The sequence below is a fragment of the Peromyscus maniculatus genome, chromosome 20 (assembly GCF_049852395.1).
Source record: "Peromyscus maniculatus bairdii isolate BWxNUB_F1_BW_parent chromosome 20, HU_Pman_BW_mat_3.1, whole genome shotgun sequence".
Classification (NCBI taxonomy): Eukaryota; Metazoa; Chordata; class Mammalia; order Rodentia; family Cricetidae; genus Peromyscus; species Peromyscus maniculatus.
The window spans coordinates 7,476,576-7,502,086 of NC_134871.1; the positions used below are offsets into that span (position 1 = coordinate 7,476,576).

Sequence of the window (25,511 nt, forward strand, 5' to 3'; positions counted from 1 at the left end):
TCATCCAACATGATACCAATATGATCCTAAGCAGATGACTCCACAAAAGATGGGGATTCTTTTGCCTCTAAGGTAAATCAACACCGTCTAACACACAAACACAGAAAGGAAAACACAACTGAAGAGCTCTCCTCCATCAAGAAATAGCCATACTTGAGCATTCCAGGAAAGGATCCATTTTATTCTCATGACAAAGCAATAGTCAAAACAGCATGAAATGTCATTCATGCAGACACACAGCTCAATTGAAACAGAATGGTAGTCTGGAAACAAATTCGACCATTTATAATCAACTAACTGATTTTGACAAAAATACTTGAAACACGTATTAAAGAAAGGACAATTCCTTTACTAAATGGTGCTAGACAACTGGATAACCACACACAAAAGTATAAAAATTTATCCCCATCTCCTACCATATGAGAGAGACAATTTAAAAATATTAAAGTCTTAAATGTTAGATCTAAAGCCAATAATACTAAAAGAAAACACAGGGAAAATCTTCATGACATTACTGTGGGTTTCTAAAAATATGATCTTAAAACACAGACAAGAACAAAAATAGAAATGAAGAATGACATCAACTCGGAAGCTTCTTCACAGCAAAGGCTCAGCCAATTTAATGAAGAATGGCTTGTGAAGTCGGAAAAATATATCTACAATCCACACTTACCAGGACGTGATACAAAAATATACACAGGGACTCAAATTAATAGTAAAACAAGTAACCTAGATTTAAAATGGGCAGAGGAGCTGAACAGACATTTCTCCAAAGAAGGCATAAAAATAGCCAAAAGGAATATGAAAAAAAGTTCAATAAATCAATTCATGGGGACATGTAAAGGAACAGCTTGACGAGATGTGACTTTAAAACTGAGAATGGCTCTCATGGAAAAGTTGTGCAAAGAAGGAAATCTCTGTTGACGGGGATTCAAATTAGTACAAGGATCAGGGAACAGTTTAAGTGTTCCTTTAAAAAGCAAATTGCAATAGAGTAGGAAGAGGGGGTTTGGTGCAGTTCTTGCCATCAGACACAAGACTTCCAGGTTGTTTCCAGAAAACATTTGAAGGATATTGTCAATAGCAATGTGTTGAACACTTGCAAGTTGCTAAAGAGTAAACTGTAAGTAGTTTTGAAACATAAAGTATATAAGATAACACATATAATAAACATCTGGATTTAGTTAATTTGTAATGCATGAATATACTGAAATACCATGTTATGTACAAAAATACATATAATTGTACTTGTCTATTAAAAAATAAGTAAATAATAAAAAGCAACCATAAAGTGAATTTTTATTTCCTTTGTATTGGAAAAATTTCAGGATTGTGCTAACTGAAAATGTCCCTGAGATTGTGAGAAAATAAATCTCTTATACAGTGCTAACAGATTTCTATAAAATTCTAAAACTTTGCAGAAGTAATTCTGGTTGTATTTAGTATTAACGCATAAATGTGTATAGCATGTGGAGTAGGAAAATTAGTACTCTGAAAAGAAACTCACACATATATACTGACTTTTTTTTGCATGAAATTGGTCTCTCATTTCTTGAAAACAAAAATAAATATCTAGAAAATGTGGGCCCCTATTGTAGTTAACTGTCTCTTGCTATGAGAAACACCATGACCCAAAGTAACTTAGGAAGCAATAAGTTTATTTGGCTTATCCCAATCATAGTCCATCATTAAGAGAAACTACAACAGGAACTCCAGGCAAGAAAGAGAACAAAGACCACGCAGGAATACATACAGCTTACTGGTTTACCCACCATAGCTAGTTTAGCTTGCTGTCATATTTAACCTAGGACTACCTGTCCAGAGATGGAATATTTACAGTAAAGATTAAGCTCTACCCCCATCAATCATTAATCAAGAAGATGTCTCACAGACTTCCCTAGAGGCCAATCTGATGGAGGCATCATCTCAACTGAGGTTCCCTCTTTTTTGATGACTCTAGCTTGTGTCAAGTTGACAAAGAACTAACTAGCACAATCACTTTGGGACAATTTGGATTTCCACAAAGAGGCATGATTATTATCTGATGGTCCTCCAAGGCAGTATAAAAAATCTATGGAAACATAACAACAACAACAACAACAACAACAACAACAACAACAAATAAACAGGGAGAATCTCTGCTCTCTTTATGTAATTGCAGTGCTAGCAAGACTAGGAACAGGAATGAAAAATGATGCAGGGGACTCATGAAGACTGTAAGATCTTAGTCCTTCACGGGGTCATTCATGAAGCAAGATTCAGAAGAAGGAAACTAATGAGTATAAAATCCTGTCCTGTGCCATTTTGGAACTTTGTAGATGTAGGAAAATGTAGGGTAAAGTGCATGATAAACATTTCAGTGATTTAGGGAGAAGCAACCACAAAAGTTAATCCATATATTAAAATAAGAGCCAAATACTGGTCAAGCACCAATGGTTTAGATTCTGTAAACTGATTCATTCTTGAACTGAGCTAAGGAGAAAAAGACAAACATGAATGTATTTACAGTAATGAAAACACATATTAAATGTCATTAGTATGAATGAAGTTGAGCAAATTCTTATTGAAGAGCTGCATTTGATGAGCTTTGTTAGATGCTTATGCAGAAGGATAAAGAAAGAGATGAAATTTTCTAACAGGAGACTAACAAGACATTTAAGCATGAGATAGTCATTATCAGTACAGATACATGTCTCTATAACTACTAATATCTTACAAAAAATACATGCAAAGCTCAGACTAAAAAAGTGACAAAATAAATACAAAAATAAAGTTTGTCCCCTTGTGACTTGACACTTTATTGCACTTTTTTTTTACATGCAAGATGGTATTTTCTTTGACAATAGTTTTCCTCTACCTTTCACATGTATTTCAGATTACAGTTAGTGGTATGCAAACAACATGTCTTTATGGAATGTTTACTGAATATCAGTTTTATGGAAGTTATCATCTCTCAATTTCATAGCAATCATATGAAGTATAAATATTATTTGTAGATTAGGGAAATTTAGAAACTGAAGCTTACTAATCACTTGAGAAAGATGTTACTCCTCTCAGAAGGTAGGGGTGGTTCTCAGACCCCTGTGCGTTGAACTGAAACATCATTATTTTCCAGCTTAAACAAAGAATATTTGGTAATGTAGATTTCTATGAGTTTTGTTAGAATATTCCCAATCTTAACAGTTTTAACTACTAATTTGATACAACTTATGACTACATGAAAAGGGAGCCCCCCTTTTAATTTATTTATATATATATATATATATATACTGGCTTTCTCTATAGCCTTGGCTTTCCTAGAACTTCCTCTGTAGACGAGACTGGTCTAGAGCTCACAAAGATCTGCCTGCCTCTGCTCTGAGTGCTGAGATTAAGGGTGTGTCCTGCCATTGCCCAGCTAGAAAGGGAGTCTTGATTGAAGGACTTCCCAGATCAGACTTGCCTAGTGAGCACATCCATGGGAGATTGCCGTAATTGTTAACTGATGTAGGTTTTAGCTCATTGTAGACAATACTATTCCCTAGACAGGTTATCTTGTAGTGTATAGGAAAGTTAGTTAAGAATGAGCCATGAGCATGCCAGGAAGCAGGCATGGTTTCCAATTCAAGTTTGTACTTGAATCCCTACCATTCTTTCCCTCAATGGTTTACTGTAACATATACGCTGAAATAAACCTTTTCTTCCTCTGACATGCTTTTGTCCAGAGTGTTTTCCTGCAGCCACAAAATGAAAGTGGAACAAACAATCCCCTTCTCCAATCCGTGTAGACAATTTAACTCAATTTCAATAAAAAACACTCTCGCAAACGGTGGTTTTAGAAGATCTAGCATTTTAAAACACAATTTTAGGTGCAGGCATGTGAAATATAAATGAACATTAGTAGAATTTGATAAATTGTATGATCAGAGATTCTGTTTCTGAAAAAGGATGAAACTTTTAGCATCTACTAGATAGATCTCTCCTGAGGCACTGGAATGATCTCTGATGTTTACATAGTAGAAATCATATCCTTGGCACTTGGCAATATCCAAAATAAAGATTAGATAAGAGAGCCTTAATAGATCAGTGTGGTGCAGCCCAGACTTTGATGAATTTCTTCCCTGTGTGCCATTTTTCACAGTAAACCCAAGGGCAACATTAGGATCCAATACTGTGGTTGTTCTCTGTCTTTAATTGGTTTTAAGACCATACTATTGTGTGTCTTGTCATAGCTGTTTAAATCCCCAGTTCTTATTTCTTTTTGTCTCTTCTGTATTACAAATGAATTTTCTCTATACACCATAATATGATCATTTCTTTTATGTAAAGCTCTATTTTAACAAACTTTTTAAAAGGAAAAGATTAATTGATCTCTTCTACTAAACCCCAGACTCCATCTACATTTTTCCAGAACACTCTATTTCTCTTCAGTCCACTTCATTTCTCTTCAGTGAACTGAATTTAGGGGGAAAAATGTTCATGAATGAGTGTAAATGTTGGGAAATCAAGCAAGTCTCTCCACATAGCTTTGATTATTTTTACAGACTTCTCTGTGCACCTTCTAAAAGACCCTTGCATTTCCTAAAAGCCCCAGAGTGCCTGCTTATTATACTGCCAAATTATATCTAAGCACAAGAGCCTATCTGCCTAGTTTCTGCATATGAATTTAAACATAAATCAAATCCTACTACATCTTATTCTTGCTCTCTCACTCCCTCACACCCTCATCGAGTGGCATCTTACATTTTAAATTACTATGATACTTTTAGATGCCAAAACAAAGACACTGCCTTGCATAGGTTTCTCTTTTGTAGATACTCAATTTATATATACATACATATATGAATATAATTTTTAAACCTATGGTTCATGATCAAGTTCTCCTATATGTTATTTTAGTTTGATTTCAATGTGTTATAATCTCAATCTATGTAGCACTTTCAGTCACAATCTCCTAGATGCTATGTTTGTTAGGTTTTGAAATCTAATATTATTCTACTCTAACTTCCAACCTCCTTGCTTTTCCAGATGATCTACATCTTCATTTTCTTTCCAACTGGTAGACACTGTACAAACACACACACACACACACACACACACACACACACACATGCAGGCACACACATGCATATACAAACACACACATACACACACAGAGAATTTTTCTTTCAAGACTTTAAGCTAGAAAACTACTAGGATCACAAATTTCCTTTCATTGTGTGACTGCAGTTATATTATTTCATTGAACTACCCATGAACAGTGATGTTTCTATAATTAAGTAAATTCATCCAGTAGGTTTTCTAGTATAGTGATACAGAGAAAAGAGAAGTTCTAGAGAGTTGTTATATGACCTCTCTCTGAGACAAAAGGGAAAAAAAAAACAAAAAACAAGCAAACAAAAAAAAAGACAACTATGAGCCAGAGTGGGAACATTTTCATGGGAAAGAGTAAGCTGCAAAATGTGGATTAGAAATCCGATATTTACTATGGCTTCACCCTGAAGAATATAGCCCCATTGTCTCCTTATCAGCCTGGTGCTTGCTATGGATTCATCATTAAGACTGTAGCTCCATTTGGTTCCTGTCCAGAAGACAAGACAGATGATAAAATTAACTCAAAACAAATAGAACCTAACTTGTTAATGTGGTCCTGATGAACAATTCTGCTTGGTTGACCACAGAAAGTAATTCCAGCATCTTCCTAAAGCCACTAGTTGATTCAGATTGTCGTCATCCCCCCCCCCCCAACACACACACACACTTGCTGGAGGTCTCTGCTTCTCCTACTGCCTAGCTAGTTAAAATAATACTCTTGTGTTTCCAGACCTAGTAGAGAGATGACTCATGAGGACAAATCAAGGAAGCCAGACAAAGAAACCCAGGTTTATTGATTTGGGTTAAATGAAGAAGGAAGTTCATGAATGGGCAGTTAATATGGAAGAAGCTCATTGGTTTAAGAAAACAATGACACATTGTCTAATTTGCATATCTCTATGTAGACAGGCTTCCTATTTAGGACAGAGAAAAAACATGTTTGCATTTTAATTGGTGGCTTCTGGAGTTTTCATCTTAACATTTGCTGGTCAGTAGAATCCACATCTCAGTCATACGTTCAAGAGTTGTAAATTGATAGTTGGGCTGTGAGTTGTCCTCCCAGCAAATTTGGTGTGTGGGGGAAATTAAAAATTATTTTGTTTGCCATAAAGAAAATTTTGCATGATGACAGCATTGTATGAGTTTCACACTTGCTTTGAAATACAGAAATAAAAGGCCAGCAATGGAGCAGGGAGCAGGAAAGGATAATTGGCCCAGGGACATGACTTGGGGCAGGGAATACCCTACTAAGCAAAGCAGTGACACTGTGTTCAGGGCTTTTTGATTCCTGAGAATAATTGATTAAGTTGTATACTGGCTTGAGGATAGAAGGTATAACCATAGCATAAATATTTCTGTGTTTTGTTGGAGGTACTTGGCAAAATGCAGTGGTCAACCCACTTAGATTTTGTGTACTAACTTGAAAATGACCAACTGTAGGTAAGAAGTAGGGTAATTTCCCCTGCATTATTGTTTTATAAGGTGCCCCAAAGATACTATCAGCCTCCTAGGCTCACACAACAACCCTGCCTGAATCCTTCTCACTCATGTTCCCTGACACTCTCCTGATTGGGGGCAGAGGGTAAATTGGACATCAAAGAGTTGCCAAAGGCTTTTCGGCTGTGAAAATCTGAAGGCCCTGATGGTTCTTTGATCTCTGTGATCTCTGCTTGCATCCATCCCACCCCCTTTTCTGCCTCCACGAATACCACACAGCCAGCTTCTCCCATGAGACCCCACCCTGTAACTATGATCTTCGCAGCTTCTCTCAGAAAACTCCCAACGTTCTGGTCCGCATTAAGAAACAAAACTAAACAAGAGTGCAAATGGTCAGTCTTCGAATACTGACAGGCTGCTGTTACAGCCTGATGCTCTCTGGTCTGAGCAAAAAAAAAAAAAAAAAAAAAAAAAAAAAATCCTGGCTGGGATCTTTTAGAGCCCATTAAATATAAGATAATTTTATCTTCTCCATTACATACAGGACCCAGATGCTAATGGTAGTATCTCCAGATCGCCTCCTCAAGAACCTAGAGGGAGAATGTCTAGAGAACTTAATCTGCAGTTTAAAACCTTTATGATATCTATAATTCACAAAAGTCAAATTTCAAAAGTTAAAATGTAATTCCGTTACAAATGAATCCATCATGATGCCGCAATTTATTGTGTTAATGTAAAAGCAGATGGCTGGATTCTTTTCTGAAATGAAAAAAAAATCCACAGAACTGACTTTAACTAAAATATGATGAAATGTTAGACTCTTACATACCGAATCACACAAGCAGAAAAACAGGAAATTAACTGCAATTCCATCAAGAGAGATTTAGTTCCATATAAATGGTAGTCTTGCATGCGTGTGATATTTTGGATACTACTTTAATAAAAGAGAATGATCACTGGCTTTGATGTCTCAGATTTTGACTGCCTGGAGAAATGGAACTGGACCTAATGACCTTGTGGGGACTCTTCTGTGTGTGGGAAGGTCAGTCAGGTCCTGGAAGAGCAGATGGCAAGCACACTACAGTGAGATCTGAAGAAAGCTGATGTATCATGCATCTACATCTGCAGAGATACATCATCATTACATTTTTCCAAATATCAGGTACTGATTCTAGTTCAACCGTTACATCTTGACACTTTCCATGAGGCAAACATTAGGATCACTATATTGGCAGGTGTAGAGAAGAATGTAGAATCAATGAATGATCCCAACATTATCTTTACAGTTGCAATTTTGTCTTCTGGATTTTTCTATAGCACATGGCAATCATAAAGTTCATAGGAGGGTCACACTTGGCAACTAGTTATTCCTGCTCAGTTTAGGCTGAGACTGGAAAAAGATGAATGGAGCATTGATAACTTGGCATGGTTTGTAGCTGAATAGATGTCTTAAATGTGATAAGAATTGTTATGAATATAAAGCTTCTTCTTTTCTCCTCAACTACGAATCTCCCTTTCATTCATTAAATGTGAACTTCCCCAATATTCTGTCTTCTGTGAAATGGTATTTTCTTATCCATCTGTATGGCACCCCATTCACTCTCACCTTGAAGCAGAAAACTTCTATTACTTTCCCTCAGTATCCACATACATCTGTCTCAATGCTTAGAACTTAAGAGGAACAATAGTAACACCCCAGCTTTCTAAACAACACCCTGCTACTTTTCCTCTGTTGAATGGAATGAAGGCTAAGAAGGTGTCCACTTGTCCTGTGAGTGTCTGAAGCAGACCAAACAGGACCTGGACAAAAGAAACTTCTGTTTTCAATTTTGAAAGATTGGCTCATTAAGAATGCAGTGATGAATTTGCTTTGTTGGAGAATTTGGGAGGTCTTACCTAAATCTATGTTTCCTCATCACAGAAGGTACAAGAAACGCTTTCTGAATTTAGAAAGCTGGAGAGAAAACAATTCAGATATCTCATGCAGGAACCCTGGGATTCTCAACTTTAGACAATATGACCCAACAAGTGTTACCCAAAGATAGAAACAAGACTAGATACATCCCTGACTGGCAACTGTAAAAGCGCTTTCAGTTGAGACACGATACATGTTATTATACCTATTTCATGTTACTTCATCAGTCACAAACTTTCAGTTTTCCCCGAAGGGTTAATGTATTAACTCTCCTATAACTCTCAGTCAAAGGATGACTTAGTTCTTTTACATATGAGATCATTATCATACTGTCAATACAATTCAAATTTAACATGACAGTAACTCTGATTATGGTCAGTTAGACTCATAAATTAATGTTTTTTTACTTCTTAGGAGGTACATTACTGTGATAACTAATTTACCCAATATAGGCTTAACTTCTCTTACTTTTGGCAAGTCATCAAATCAATCACAATTCAAGATAGCAAGAGGAAAAATATTAAATGAAAAGTCTAGAGGCAAAAGTAGATAAGCTAGTGAACAAGTTTCCAGTAAGAAGGAGGAACTTGAGCCTGGTTTGGAAAAATGGAAATGGGTAAACTTAATTGGTGAGTGAAAAGGACTGAATATGGAGTTTGAATGACATGCATTCACACTGTCTAAAGATAAAAATTCATGTGGGAGAATGGAGAGCACTTGTGTACATGAAACCTAGGCCTAAAAATCCAAGTTTTATTAACATAGACCTTGACTTTGCCAATTTCCAGAGAATTGTACTTGTGAAAATTATTCAGCCAATATGAGACTCAGATTCTCAAACTTTAGTAAACAGATAGACAAAATGTACTATTTTCAGTGTGTTGACAGGACGGCAAATGACAAATATGCCATGTTTCTGTCATGTCACATGCTGGGCTTACTTCTTGTTTGATGCTGACCCAGCACTACTGAGTAGTCCTCAAACTTATTCTGAGCTCAAAGAGTCTGGTTCCTAGAGACTAAACATTCTGGATTCACACATGCTCATGTGTCTGGTAAAATTTGGACAATGGAAGACATAGGGTATTAGCAGGTGGGAGAAGGTGAATAAGATGGTATTTCCCCACATCTTTCCTGTTTATTCTAGACTCTACTTAATCCTAATCACTTAGTTCACAAATTTCAAGTTCTAAAGATTACAAACCCAGTTATGGCTTCAAGCCCTGTGTTCTGTGTTCTTCACAGTCTACAGATATAAAATCTGCTCAGACAGTCTGCTGAGGTCTTCCTTAGCACCAGTGTTTTAAGATATGCAACCAACACTGTCCCAAAATGTTTACAGGACATTAATAATTCAGCAATGTTTATTTCCCAAGTTCTAGAACATATAAATAATACTATCTAATTTTAGTTAAGTACACTCTTAAGAGATTTTTGTATTATTTTCTTCCACATTTAATCTTTACCAGAATTTTATAAAGTCCTCTATTTATGAAACAGTTTGAGATGAAAAGATGAAATGCTTTTTCTTATCTAGCATTTGCTTAAGAATAACAGTCCCAAACTTCATATCCATGGCCAAGTAATCAGAGATGTATGGAGCCATGGAGCCATGGTATATAAAATCGAGGTTCAGCTGGTGCCTGCAGAGTAAAATTTGGCTAATATTTATTCTTTTCCCTGGTATTCAATTTAGACTCTGCTTAGGCATTACACCAGGAGTCCACAGATACGCAACTAGGCTTCTTTGTATGCATTTCTAATATACTTTCAGGAAAATTGTCTAAGCAGCTGGCAGCTGCGTTAAATTGGGTGGGAGAGGAGTATTTAAGTAAAGATAAGATGGTAGAAGATGAACTGCTTGGTAGCTGTTCCATGTCAATGCCATTTCTTTTAAAAAAAGATAAGACATTTAAAGGATGGCTCCTGGAAAATACTAAGCATATGGGAAGAGCTGCCTATGAATTCTCTCTAACTGACAGTTACTTATAAATACTGGAACTTTTTTTTTCAAGTTTTAACTTTGAACAGAATTGGTTAAAAGGTAAAACCTTGGGAATTCAGTAAATAACACAATCAGGTCACATGAAATAAAGGGAAAATTGCAATCTTTATTTCTTGTCTCTTTTCCTTTCTGAAAAAATGAAGGCCTTGCTTTCACATAATTGAAGGAATGTAGATGTGTAATGTTCTTATTCTCTTGGTACCTACTTCAATGCACAATGTGATGGCTGTTAAAGGGCAGGTGGTAGGGTTGGTGTATAGCATCTTGACACCCAAATACATCTCACAGAATCACAGATGAGGTGTAGCAGACAGAGAGCTCAACAGATGTGTTGCTCCCTTGACAAACCTCCCCAGAAGGACACCAGGTTATAGCTGTGAGTCTAAGACTGAGACTATCTCCCCACACTCTAAAACACCCCTGTTCTTTGTAGCACTCAACGTAGGAGTAGAGAATCAATTTGCATGGGTTGAATATTAGACTTGGGTAATGTTACACCAAACTATATAAAAAAAAAATTAGCCCTGAAATATAGTGTCAGAGACTTTACTTGAATCTAGCTTCACACATGAAAAACCTCTCATACCTTTTTTCCCCATTGAATGTGTTCGGCAACCTTTATAAAGTATGTAGATGAAAACCAACTAAGATTAAAAATGTGGTGAATTTAACTGTACTTACTTGAGTCTTTGACTATTTCTATAGTTTTGAAAAGGATATGGACACAATCTCAATGGTACTCTAAACAACATTGCAGCCAACTTGTTTTTAAGTATCTACCTTTTATGTTCACTGAGCTTTGTGACAACTTGCTTTAACCTCACTGCACCTAAATAGGCCAATCAAAAAATAGGTAATAATATTATCCAAACCATAGTAATGCTGTGCCCTAAAGTGATATACATGCTGCAGATGTGTTTTATATATTTATGTCATGTTTGCAAAAATACATAAATCTGTGTAAAACTTGAACCATGTGTAGCAATCATAAACACTATATATGCACCTTGCCTTCTGTTCACTTTACATTCTGCTCCTATTTAAGCAGTGGGGTACCAACAGGGATAAAGCTTTAGCTTGAGGTCAATGTGCCTCATTTAAGCATAGTTTTGTTTGATATTATTTCTCTGTTTATATTTCAATTTTCTGTTCTGCAAATTAGGGATATTTGTACTGATTATCTTTTAGTACTCAGATAAGAATTGAATGACTCAATTATTATAAAACACTTGGATTAATCTTTAATATATACATAGCCAGTATTTACTGAATAGATGATGTAATAATTCTATATCAACATGTGATGATTGGTGAAATAATTCTATATCAACATGTGATGATTGGTGTTGATTTTCAATGTGAATGGATCTAGAATCATCTACGATAAAAGCCTGTGGGCATGCCTTTGAAGAACTATCTTGATGAAGCCTTTGGGAAGGCCTGGGAGGGATTATGTAGATTAGGTAAATTGAAGTGAAAAGACACACTCTAAAAGTGGCTCACACTATTTCCTTGGCCTTGGGTTCTGTACCACATACAAAGGAAGAACATAGCTAAACAGGAGGATTCATTTCTCAGTTCTTTCCTACTGGAAATGCAACACGATCAGTTGTTTCACTCTCCTGCTATCAGGATTTCCCTTCAGTGCTGGACTGCACTCTGGAAGTATAAGTCAAAATGAACCCTTTCTCTCTGATGTCTCTTGTCAGGGTATTTATCACAGCAACAGGAAAGGATCTAAGACACCATACCTGTGTCATTTTAACTAAATTAACTGATTATGCTTACCACTCCTAGACTATGGGAATAACTGGAGATAATACTATGTGCTTTCCATGTCCCCACTGGCAAAGCATGTGGCACATAGTAGATGATTTTGGAATGCTTCTTTAACTGGCATGTGAAAAAAGCAATGAAAGGAAGAAGGAACCAAGGGAGTAAGAAGGATGAAAGAAATGATAATTGTCATGGTTTTTATGTGGCTTTTATTGTTTGAAATGGAGGAAAATTTGATGACATAACAAATTAACCTGACTATCTGTTCCAACCAGTGTTCAACAGTTAAAAATCTAGCTGGAGCCTCTCAGAGCCACCTACTGATGAAGATTAGCTATGAAGGCCATCATTTATGGTACAAGTGATCCTTTCAGCTGGGAAGTGCCATTATAACACAATGAAGTCTATATTAGGGTTGTGCAAAGCCTACAGACATAGTGATCTGACTGAAGCCTCTGACAACATCTCCACTGTGTGTGGTTCACATAGCCAGGCTGGATGCTCAGAGGAACCGATTATACTGAAGATACTAGTCTTCTACAGAGCAGAGAACCCTTGCCACAGCTCTGAGTACAAAAAATGGTCATATTCACGAGGCCTACATAATATTACTTGTTTGAGAGTCCGAGCACTCATTCCACACCTGGATGCTTGATTATTCTATTTATAACCTCTTAGATGCTTTAATATTAGAAACTCCTCAACTATCCAGACAAGCCAGTTAACAGGCCAGTTTTCTATAGCACCAAAATAATGAGAATTGTTTGAACCTGGTAGATTACAGGGAGTCACCTAGCCTCTTGATATTATTCAAAACTGTTTAGAAAATACTTGTCAGATTTGGAGTTGTAGTTTTATTAAGGGATGCAGATAAGTCCACACAAGGCCTTTCACTTACATTAGAAATGCTAAGGGTTAGCACTGTTGACACTACCAAAAGTGACAGCCCTTTTATGTATAGGTGAGTGTCTTTGCACAAATCAGAAATACTGCTCAGATCTTTAAAGGGGCAGCTGAGACTATTGTGAGGTCTCTGCCATCATTCCTCACACTCTATTCTTCTGAATTCATTCTTCCTCCTACTGCCAGCCCTTCTTGGCTAGTTCCAACCTCAGGTGATAGTTGGTTTTCTGTTCTCATTCCCCCATACAAGTTCAAGAACTTCTTTTTATCCTTGTTCATTCATTCTCTTCTGTCCCTACAGTGCACTTAAAATTTGAATTAAATTTGTAGTTTGAGACTTTCTTTATATGTTTCCTGTATTGCTTTAAGGCTCTTCTTCATAGAAATAGCACCTGGAATACTTTAAATACTAATAAAGATGGAATCTATCCTAGACTTTTAGAATCACAATATTGTGAGTGTGGCTCCAGGTATATTTTTGTTGAAATTAAAGTTAAAGAAACATTGACACTTTGACAAGCAAACAACACACCTAGACAACAACTAGGACCATTGATCATTGTTTTTCATGAGCTTAGGGAAATTTTCAGTGTTTAATTGTAATTAAAAATAATGTATCGATTACACATATATTCTATTTGTTTTAGTTATACTATAAATACATCATTCCTTCCCTTCCCTTTCCTCCCTCCAAATCCTCTTCTGTTAGCCCCATCCCTTCCATTGATATTGATGCTCTCCTTTTATTATTACACTCTTATTATTGTTACACACATTCACACAGACAAACATACAAATATTAATATATAAATGCAACTGATTCAGTCAACTTTGTGTTGCTTTTAAGTATATAGCTTCAGTGTTGATCACTTGGAATTCCATAATCAATTAGTGCACTCATCCTCAGGGACTTATTTACCCTTTCTCAGTAGGCATTAGTTCCCCTATAGTTGTTTGCCGACTATTAGAACCCTGTGAGAGTTACCCCTTCCATGTTAGATGTCGGTTGGTATTGTCTTCATCATCTATGACTAGTAATTATTTAGAAGAATTTCATATGCAAAAGATCTCATTGGGAAGCTGAGAATGATTCAAGCACAGAGAGCATTTTACATGAAATGACAGCCTTTAGCTGATTCATGATGATACAGTCTTAAAAACCAGAGAAGAGCCGGGCGGTGGTGGCGCACACCTTTAATCCCAGCACTCAGGAGGCAGAGCCAGGCAGATCTCTGTGAGTTCGAGGCCAGCCTGGACTACCAAGTGAGTCCCAGGAAAGGCGCAAAGCTACACAGATAAACCCTGCCTTGGGGAAAAAAAAAAAAACAGAGAAGAATTCACTTGGGAGGGAAGAGGAGAAGGAGGAGGAGAAGTCAACAAGCAATCTCAGGACCGCAGGGCACTGCAATTGTATCTACATTTTAATGTTGTCCCAACACAAATACTATCCAGAGCCCTGCAAAAGGAATAGAGAAGAGAACTTTTCCTCCATGACTTAGTGCAAAGGGAGACTGTGTTCTCATTGTTTTATAGCTTTTCCTAGGTTCGGAGAATAGAGGATGAAACTTGAAAGCCCAAGAAGGCTCTAGAAGTTCCTTTTCCCCAGCTGTGCTTGCAAACTTCTGTGGAACAGATGGGAAGCTGGCTAAAACACTTGGAACTGCAAACTTCCTTAATCAATCGACACTATGAAATCCATAATAAAATTAACCCTCCACTCTCTCCTCCAGGACCATCTGGGCTTTGTTATTTTCTCTTGCCCTTGCACTTCAACTGCTGACAAAAAATTCATTTCACTAACCCTGATCCTTTCCCTGTAAGAGATTTTAACTTTCGATTTTTACAGGTACCAGTAACAATTATAGAATTAAACATTTATAAGCATTTTTTAACATTTTAAATAATTTCACACATGAATAAAATGGGCAATGAATATACCTACCTATGTTTCTCCCTCACAACATGACCCTCTAACAGAGTTATGTCTTTTTGTTGCTTTGCTTTTTAATAACTCAGGAAGTCCACTTAGTGCTGCCCATAAACGCATGGGTGTAAAGTCATCCATGGGGACATGGGAAACATATCAGTGGCCTCAACCTCATAAAATAAATAAATAAATAAAAGACTGATTCTCCCTCCTGCAGCAGCTATTCATAGTCAATAGCTCCTCAAGATGGGGTGGTGCCTGGAGATCATATAACCCCTTTAATTCTAATATTTTAGTTGACTTGCTCTTGTGTAGGTTTTGTGCAGGTAACCACATCTCCTGTGAGTTCACGGGTGTGATAACCATGTCATGTCCATAGGCAGCAGTCCATATCATTGCTACCCATCATTTTGCTCTTATATCCCCCTTGCCTCTTTTTCTGTGATGTTCCCTGAGACTTCGTGATGGAGAGGTTAAGACAGATACCCTATTTAGGGCTGAAGATGAGTCTCTGATTCTCATAACTTTGAAAGGTTATTTAGTTATCCATTAACTGCTATCTACTACAAAAGAAGCTTCCCTAGCCAAGGCTGACAGTAGCCCAGGTCTATGAGTTTAAGCATAAATTTTTAGAAGGAAACCTGAATTTGACAGCACAACCATTTAGCAAAATAACAAGGTTCTACATTAGGGCCTATAACCTCCCCAGCCATAGGCTGTGGACCATGAATACAGTACCAAGCATGACATTTCCTCCAGTGGAGCAGGGCTCACATCTAATCAGAAAGTGACTAAGCATCTTGTAGTCCTATCTCTGTATAAGAGAGATCTATGGAAGTATAAACAAATGAATGCTTGTGGACTCCATCCCAGGCCTTCAGAATTATTGTGTTTAGAATGACTGTTCTGTCATTTATCATTCTTAAACACAATCTTGAGGACAGATGCATGCTTCATGCAATATGATTTCCTCTTTAGGTAAGAATCTTGAGTAAGGACTCTAATTTGAGGCTTTGGGCCCAGTTGGCCAGCTGATAACACACACTAATAGCTCTGTTTAACTCCAGTCACTTTTATCTCCCTTCCCTGTCTTAATCTTACAATTCTATGGGTACTGAATTATAATCGAATGGAGTCAGCTCTCTTGTGCTATAGGACTCCCTAGCTACCCCCATCTTAGCAAAGAAAGGAGAGAGATTGTTTTTGGTGAATGGAGGAGCAGTGGGTGTGGAGAATGTGCAGGAGATAGCAATTTTGTGCCCTGGCTCAGCTGTAAAAGCTGGAACTCAACCAAGAAGGAGACTTACTGGCATTCCAGATACAACTCAGAAGTCTTTTGTGGGCAGCAAGGGATGTCCCCATTTACATGCTAGGACACTCCTTGTATGCACAGTATTCAAAATTTCAGCAGGGAAACTCACTCCACTTGGGGATTGAAATTAACAACAGGAGAATTACCTTGACTTTGAGTAAAAGCAGAAATTCAGCAAAGTTGTCATTGTGGTTAAGCTGTGGTTAGAGAGATGTCTTTTGATGCTTTGTAGCTACCCAGCATTAAAGATATCAAAGTGGTCCACAAATCACCAGCTTCCAGGCAGCAGCCTGATAAGGGATTAGAATTATGAGGAAATAATGCCAGTAATACCTACTTCTACCTTGATCTGCACATTTTAGGTGCATCTTATCAGTTTTTCTGGTCACTATAAAGTTAATATGATATCAGCATTGTGGATTTCTGAAGATGAGAGAGTTTGAGGCACTTAGAGATCACACAGCAAGACTAAGTCAGATACAGGGTTAAAACATAGGTGTATCTTACTAAAAAGTTTACCATTTTAATTTTTCATCTTTACTTCCCCAAATCATAACATTGATTATTCTTAAATACCATATCATTTAATAATTATTGAATTATTTTTATTAATTATGTATATCATATCCCAATCATACACCAATTCAGATAACTAATGTTTCATATGAAACCTACCCAAGAAAATTTCCTACTGAATTATCACAAAGCTCCACCATTAATCATTCTAAACCACAGTCCCCAGGGACAATATTAAATTTACAGCCTTCTAAATTACTAAACTCCCAGTTACTTAGCTACTACTCATTTTTCAAGTGGATTTTAACAACAAGTAATTGTCTTCTTAGCATATTTGTCCCCAAGTGAGTCTTTCAGTTTTGTCTTTTATTTCTGTAGATGACTTGATTTGTTTGAGGTCTGTAATAAACAGAACCAACACTATTGAGATATGTTCCTAACGAATTCCAAACAATATGCTTCTTGTCATCATGATTCTTCTCCAACAGCTCAGCAAAATGGTGCATTTAACAGTTCCATCAATGTGTGTAATGGTAAACAAATGACTAATAAATGTCTAGATATTCAATGAAAACATCCAAGTGAACATATTTTCAGGAATAAATAACTAGCCATTAAGAGCTTAATAGTGACTGTCATCCATGTTAACCCATAGATGGGGAAATATAGTGGTTTGGCAGGATGTACAAATGGACAAATTATTAATGGCTGTGCTTTTAAAAAGGGATGTTTACTCAGCAACGTAAATAGGAACTAATTCCAAAGAGGAAGTCCCTCCATTTCTGGCAATAGTTATAATAACCTTAAAATAATCAAATGATGAAACCAAAAAGCTCCAATTAATGTCCACAGGCTGCCAATTCTGTTCCTCCAATTCCTCTGGGCTGTAGATTCTTGAAATGTTTTCTGTATGTTTTGTGAAGCCAGCTCAATACTCTCCGCTCTTACGTTCCACTCCACTAGAATTCCAGTGGACACACTGAACGCAGGACATCCCTCCCACTTGGCGTCATTCAATCAGTGACACATCGTAATTTTCCTTCCGCCATTGCTCTTCTGCCCGTGTTGCACCCAACATCCTTGGTTAGTGACTCATTTCTGCTTACTTGTTTCTGCTAGTAGCCCCTTGGCCAACTCTCCTCTTCTAGCCTCATCTTCATCAGCCTGTGGCCCTGTTAGCCTTCCTATTCACTCACTCATTCCGTTGCTTCCTGGCTCAGAAATCTTCAAAGACTGAAAATATTATATCCTGAATCTGAAATTATTAAATGTCAGTCTTCAACTCTCGGACTTGTTTTATGTGACAATCCTAAGTGTTGTGATAAAGTTAATTAAGAAAGGAGTAGTATGAGAGAGAGAGACAGAGAGACAGAGAAAGACAGAGACAGAGACAGAGAAGATCAACTGCCTTTCCGGAAGTGATGTCATACTTTCCCACTGCCCTATTTGAATGGTGTGGTGGTTTGAATAAGAATGGCTCCGAAAGGCTCATAGAGCTGAATGATTAGACAACAGGGAGTAGCATTAGTTACAGGTGTGGCCCTGTTGGAGTGCATGTGGCCCACCTGGAGGAAGTGAGTTACTGGCAGTGGGCTTTGAGATTCCAAGGGTCTAGCTAGGCCCAGTGTCTCTCTTCCTGCTGCCTACTAAACTGGATGTAGAACTCTCAATGACCTTTACGGCACTACATCTGCCTGTGTGCCGCCATGCTTTTGGCTATACTGATAATGGACTAAACCTCTGAAACTGTAAGCAAACACCAATTAAATGCTTTAAAAAAAAAAAAAAAGAGTTGTCATGGTCATGTGTCTCTCAGCTGTTAGGGTTCAAAAAAATAAAGAAAAAAGAAAAAACCTGGGACAAGTTTTCTTCAGTACCTGTGGCTCCTCCCAACACTTCTTGCCCTGCCCTGATACCCTAACTCTCTCCAACCCAGGGGCTGGGCTTCTGTTTCCCTTCCTCCAGCTTCTCTTCCCTACATAATTCAGCTGTTTTGGCTATGTGCTCTCTTGGCCTCCGGGTCTGTGGCTTCCTTCTTGGTTGGCTTGTTCCCTTCTTTTCTTGGTCTCCCCAACTCTCTCTTCTCTCATGGCCCAGTTCAACCCACTGGCCCTGTTCAGATTGGACTCTTCCAGATTCCTCTGGCTTGTCTCTGTCTCATATTAACGATAAACCTTCTCCTCAACCATCCCTTGGAATCATGTCTTCAATTTTCATTCATTCACAGCAATAGAACACTGATTAATTCAGAGGGCTCCTTTTGCAGGAAACTTCTCCCAAAGACAGGAAATGAATGCTAGTGGTTCCTACCCCAGAACTTATCCTTGTAGCATCCTCTAAAGCAGTAGTGTCTTTGAAACTAAGTGACAACTGACGTCTATACAAGGCTAGTTATTTTGTATGAGCTAGTCCCCACAACCCGACAGAGGAGTCTGGGCTTCAGTTACTTCCCTATCCTTAAAAACTAAAATTGAATCAGCCTACACAGGTTCAAAAAGGCTGCAGTTAGGAAAATGATGGATATGAACTCTGTTGACATTAAGAAATGAAGCAAGACCAGCAGCCTGACTCAGCGGGTAAAGGTACTTGTAGCGAAGACTGAAGCTCTGAGTTAGATTCCCAAGTCAGGGAATCAATGGAACGAAAAACAAACAAACAAAAACAGATTCTCAAATTTCTCCCCTTTTCTACCCTACATATCATTGCCACAGTAATCACACAAATAAAAGTAAAAAGTAGACAATTATAATACTACCTTGGGATTGGCTTGTTAGAGGAATCTGCCAGTGCGATATCAAGATGCCCAGAGAAACTTGAATTCTAAATATAAAAATCAACTGATTTCTTAGAACAGCATCCCAATATTATTTGGGATATACTTATATTAAAATAATTTTCTATTTTTTGTGAATTCAAACATCCAGATATCCTATTTTATTATATGATAAATCTTAATACTCTGTCTAATGAAACACATCGAGTTTTCTAAACTTCCCTGACCATGAAAGTTGTTTGTTTGAAATTGCTTTGGCTTGTTGTTATTTATTTGGTTAGTTCCCCCCCCTCCACAAGAAGTATACAGCATGTATGTTAGAAATGAATAGAATTGAATATATTTCAACAATTTGATTAAAGTTCAGCATATATTTTTTGTGTGCTCAACAAAAGTTGAAGAGTATTTTATGGATTTGTGTACCCTGAACTAGTGAGCATAAGGAAAGCTGTTAAAAAAGAAAAAACAAAACAACAACAACAACAACACCCTCAGTTATGCTTTCAAAGGCCAGGAATAATTAAATCTTTAAAGATGACAAAGACTGAGCAAGGCAAAGATTCCCAGTTTCTCATCTTTTAAACATGGCACAGGTACCCACTATTCACCACTTAATCTATGACTTGTCACATAGGCTATTTGCATGGCAGGCTATTTGCATGGCATCTAAACAAACTCACAAACTAAAGATGTATGTAGCTGTAGGGACAAGACTCTAAGACCACAGTTCTCAGCCCTGTAGGCTGTGACCCCTTTGGGGGTCTCATATAAGATATTCTGCATATCAGATACTTACATTATGATTCATGCCAGTAGCAAAATTACAGTTATGAAGTAGCAACAAAATAATCTTATAGTTGGGGGTCACCACAACATGAGGAACTGTACTAAAGGGTCACAGCATTAGGTAGGTTGAGGACCACTACTCTAAAAGATATCCTTCCATAGTTGCCACTAAGAATCATTTCCAAGGAAATTTACATGAGAATTTTCTTTCCTTGATACCTTTCTCTATGTTATTTAAGCTACACAAATAATATCACACCCAAAAAAGGAAATTCTGCTTCCCCCAATGTCCTTTATTGTAGTGAATAAGTAGAAGCCAGAGGTGTATAAGGCACAGTCATGAATAGAGGTGCCCATGATAAAATCTAGAGGACACAATTCTTCGACTTGCCTGTTAGCCCTCAGGGCTCTGTGTACTGTTCATGTCCTTTTCCAATAACAGCATTCAGCTCATTGCTTTGGTTCCACTTTACAAGATGGGTAAAGTGAAATTCTAAAGGATAGCAAAGGAAAACTGGTACACTTGTGTAGCATGAATCTTAAATGGTCTTATTAATAAAAACAAATCCAGTGCCAGTTACTCGGGTGAATGCTAGAAGATCAGAGAAGCAGAACAAGCCACAGCTACCTCACCTTGACAGTTGCTCAGCTGATCCTGTTTCCTCAGACTGGGTGCCTCTGAGTCCTCATCCAGAATGAATCTCAGCTGAACTGCTGCTCAAAAGCCTAAAAGCATAACCAGCCAATAGCTTCTAGTTTCTGGTCTTCATGTCTTATATACCTTTCTGCTTTCTGCCATCACTTCCTGGGATAAAAGGCGTGAGTCACCATGCCTGGCTGTTTCCAGTGTGGCTTTGAACTCACAGAGATCCAGGCGGATCTCTGCTTCTGGAATGCTAGAATTAACAACTTGTGCTACCACTGCCTAACCTGTATGTTTAATATTGTGGCTGTTCTCTGACCCCAGATAAGTTTATTAGGGTGCATAATATTTTGGGGAACACAATACCACCATACACCTGTTGTGAGCACCTGACCCCCTCATTCATTCATACTTCACTGTTCCCCACCCAGATACATTATATCCTTATTAATTAGCGACTGGAGAAGAAATAAAGTATTAAAAAGTAAACCTTGTTTGGGGGCATAATTGAAGTCTTCGGCCCTACATCAATCGTGTACTTTATATTAATTCACTTTTAGATGACCAAGTCCACAGAAGAAGGAATTATACTTACAGTCAGCATGATTAGAGCCATTTTTGATACAAAATAGCCATGAAACTAAAATGAGTTACATGAGTGAAGTCATGAGCACATAGCCCAAGACCTAGAATAGCTTCTTTATAGCAAAATACATTGGAAAAAAGGGTTCTAGAAAGAATTAATCTTAATCTATTTCGGTGATTTCTGTCTGATGAATTATCTGGTTTGTGATCACAGTTTCTATCCATCTGCTACTCCTGGTTGCTTTGCTAATAGAAAACTCAGGAAGGCACATTGTTTCCTCCATCTTTTTCCCATGGTCGTATCATATTGAAACCATTCCTTTTTCTGGGACACTTAAAGCAAACCCTGAGAATATTATTCCATTTTTCCAACTATAATTCCAAACCTTATCTTAACCAGAATCATTTTTATTTTTTGATGCTGAAGTAGATTTTTCTATATTGTTTATTTAGGAATATACAAATGAATGCCATCCAAGTGGTGACATTAATGGACATAGTTATTAGTATCTGTTTTAATTTTATCACTTTCATTTTAAAATTGGGAAATACATTTTTTGAGACAGTCCACTGCATGTATGTGCCCTGTAATGCTGGGATAACTGTCATACAAAATGACTGTTATGCTCCATGGAAGTCCACTCATCATTAATATTATAAATAGGCCTTGAGTCAGTTTTAAACCATTAAAAATAGTTTTGAAAATGTGTAGTCTGCACTGAATCTAGATAGCTTGTATTTTCAATGGTGGGAAAAAGAAGGCTCTGGTAAATTTCCACTTTTATTCTGAAAAAAAAAATCAGAGAATATTAAAGTGAAACACTTAACTAGCATACAAGTTGGAGTCAGATGTATTTATAAACTAGGTTGCTGCCTTAAAGGTCCACAGAATGCTCAGTTTGTTAACTGTGGACATTTATATATAAATGTGAGTTTTGTATTTTATTTGCAGTTGGCAAATTATCTTTCTAGCTTCTTTTTACTTTACCTTTTATTTTAAGGATAAAATTTATTAGCTACTTGATACGAATGTCTAACTACATAAAACATGAAAATATTAGTTACCTAAAATAAGATCTCACATTTCCTTTTAGTAAATGAAATACTCCAAAAAAAAAAACCTTTCAAATCTCAAAACTTGAAAACTCCAAACTTTTCCCAAAAAAATGCCAATGCCAATGAAATAAAGAAAGGAAACAACCGCAAGGCAGTGCTTTGCCATGTTATAAGAAAAATGTTGGTGGAAATACCTGGAGTCCCCAAGATCAAGTTTAAATTTCCTCTCTTCTGTATACTGAAATGTGTCAGAGAGAGAGAGCTTATTCCATTTAGTTTTCTACTGTGTAAGTAAAAATGTGAGTGACAATCAGCAACAGGCAAAACAGAATTGAAAAATTTGCATAAATTGTCTGACTTTTGAGCTTTTCTAATCATTTTATCACTTAGATTCCTTCATGAAAGTCACTGTTCACCATAACCATTTTGCTGAAAAGAATAATATTAATAAAATAAAGTTACTATGTGATACAGCCAGTCTAGTTCTTGGTATATACCTAGGTAGTAGAAAATGTGCTGTCAAGGGAAAGTGTGTATGCAAATAACCTCCCTCACATGTGTATAAGTGTTGCTGTGGTTTGGATAACTCTTCCCAAGGCCCATGTTCTAAAGGTTTATCCCCAGCCTGTGATGCAATTGTGTGTAAGGCCTCAAGAGAAATCTGAGGTTGATGGAGCTCATGACCAGAGAGGATCATGGAATGGCAGTCCTGTTTTTTACCTTTTCTTTCCCCATCATGGTCTTGTTCTGCCATGCACATCAATCACTTGCAGTCACGAGCTGAAATCTCTAAAAACCATTAACTAAAATGAACATGTTCTCTTTTAAATCAGCTTATCTGAGCTATTTCTTACAGTTCTAGAAAGTGAACAATGGCATGGTTAAGAAATGAAAGAAACTTAAATGCCAACCTGCTGATGGACAGGTAAATAAAACATGGTATACGAATAAAGTAGAGCATCACACAGCAGGATAAAGGGACAAAATACTGATGCACATGAACATCCATCCTTCATCTTAACAAGCATTGTGAAAGGAGCCAGACTCAGAAGATATCATAATTCCACAAGGATGGAGTGTCTGCAACAGGCAAGCTACAGATAGGAAGAAACCTAATACTCACCAGGAGCTGTGTGGAGGGACAGCTAAGGAGCCACTGCCAATAGGACCAGAGTTTTTATTGGGGGTGAGAAAATATTTCAATCAGAAATATCACATGTATTTTTCTTAAGATATTATAAGTAATCATAAAATACTTTAGTCATAGTTATCATACAAATGATACAGTAAAACTATACTTTAAATGGTTTAATTTTGCAAAATAAATTACATTTCAATAAATCCTTTTTAAAAATAGATTATTTAAAGTCCTCTTTCATATATGGAACTACACATTGCTCAAGTTGATGAATTTTAATATTCCAAAAAACATTCTAAAATCTACATTCAACAAATCAAATCAGGGAATTCAAAATTCCCACAAAAATAGTTATTTCTTAATTCATTTTAAAACTATACCATCAGGATGGAGCAATGGCCCTGCCTGCACTTAGAAGTACCTGATGATTTTCTAGAGGACTTGAGTTCTGGTCCCAGCACCCACATCAGAGAGCTCAAAGTCATCTAGAATCCAACATTGTCTTCTAGCTTCCCTAGGCACCTACATTTCACATCTGCACATACTTACACATAAAAATTAAAAGTATTGATCATCCGTAAAAACATGATGGCTATTAGTTTTATATAAATTGATGCACTTTTAGCAAAACTTTATTGCCTTTCAGTACAGAGATATCTGAAATACACTCAAGCATGGGAAAAACAAAGCCTAAAATGCTTTTGTGGGTTCCCAAAGGTCATGTCTTCCATCTTTAAATGAAAATGTTTCAAAATACTGGATTGAGTCAACTCATTTCTCCAGAAACTTCTTTTTCACACCAATTTCCTTTGTCAAAAGGGAAAGAATAGGAACACCTAGAAACCTTGGTAAGTACCTACACCCACCTACTGAGTCAGAATTTCTACTATTCTGGGAAGAAAATGTTTAGCTCATTAAACAAACATTCTTATGCAACCATCCTTATGAACTCTTTGTTTTAAATGTTCCTGTTTCATATCCGAGCTGAGAACTCAATGAGCGACATAACCTACCAAGAAACAGTCATTCATGGATGATTAGGGGCAATGTTTAGCCCTTCACCAAATGAGAAGGAAAAACTCTCCACAGCACTCCTCTTAAGAGATTTACTTTTAACAAGGTGGCTGGTAAGAAAGAGAATCAGTATGAAATAGTAGACAAAGGATGGGTTGAGACTGGATTCAAAATCATGTTTGGACAATTTTTCTAATTGCACACATATTATTCCGGGTTCCATAAAGGAATATAACTGATAGAATGCATGTACATGTGTGTGTGTGTGTGTGTGTGTGTGTGTGTGTGTGTGTGTACACACACACTCACATGACATAGAAGGGAAATTAGCATATCGTCTACATTATGTTATGAAAAAAGATATATTGGATTGGCTTAAATGATGGGGTTGGAGTCTACCAAAGCCATCTGAACACTGGAGAGGCAAAGGGCCTGGTGGATGAGTGGGCTGCTAACCCTGGATGCCAGCATAACACTAAACTGATGTTGCAACCCTGCACTCTCCATGGAGGGTCCATATTAGAGGGCCAAGAAACTGGGACCCAACATCAGCAGAGGATGGTGGCAGCTACTGCTACAGACATATCCATGCAGAAAATCAATAAGGCAGGCAGACAGGCATACTGCTATTTCTCATATCTTTGTATTCAGG

General features: G+C 37.2%; 1 long non-coding RNA gene across 1 annotated transcript in view; it reads right to left on the reverse strand.

Annotated features, from left to right (window-relative positions):
• The window catches only part of LOC143269657 (uncharacterized), a 41,280-nt gene extending 21,594 nt beyond the window's left edge, over positions 1–19,686 (reverse strand). Inside the window, exon 1 of the long non-coding RNA XR_013046237.1 lies at positions 19,620–19,686. This is a non-coding gene — a long non-coding RNA (uncharacterized LOC143269657). The remainder of the gene's footprint in view (positions 1–19,619) is intronic.
• Positions 19,687–25,511: the final 5,825 nt, after the last annotated feature.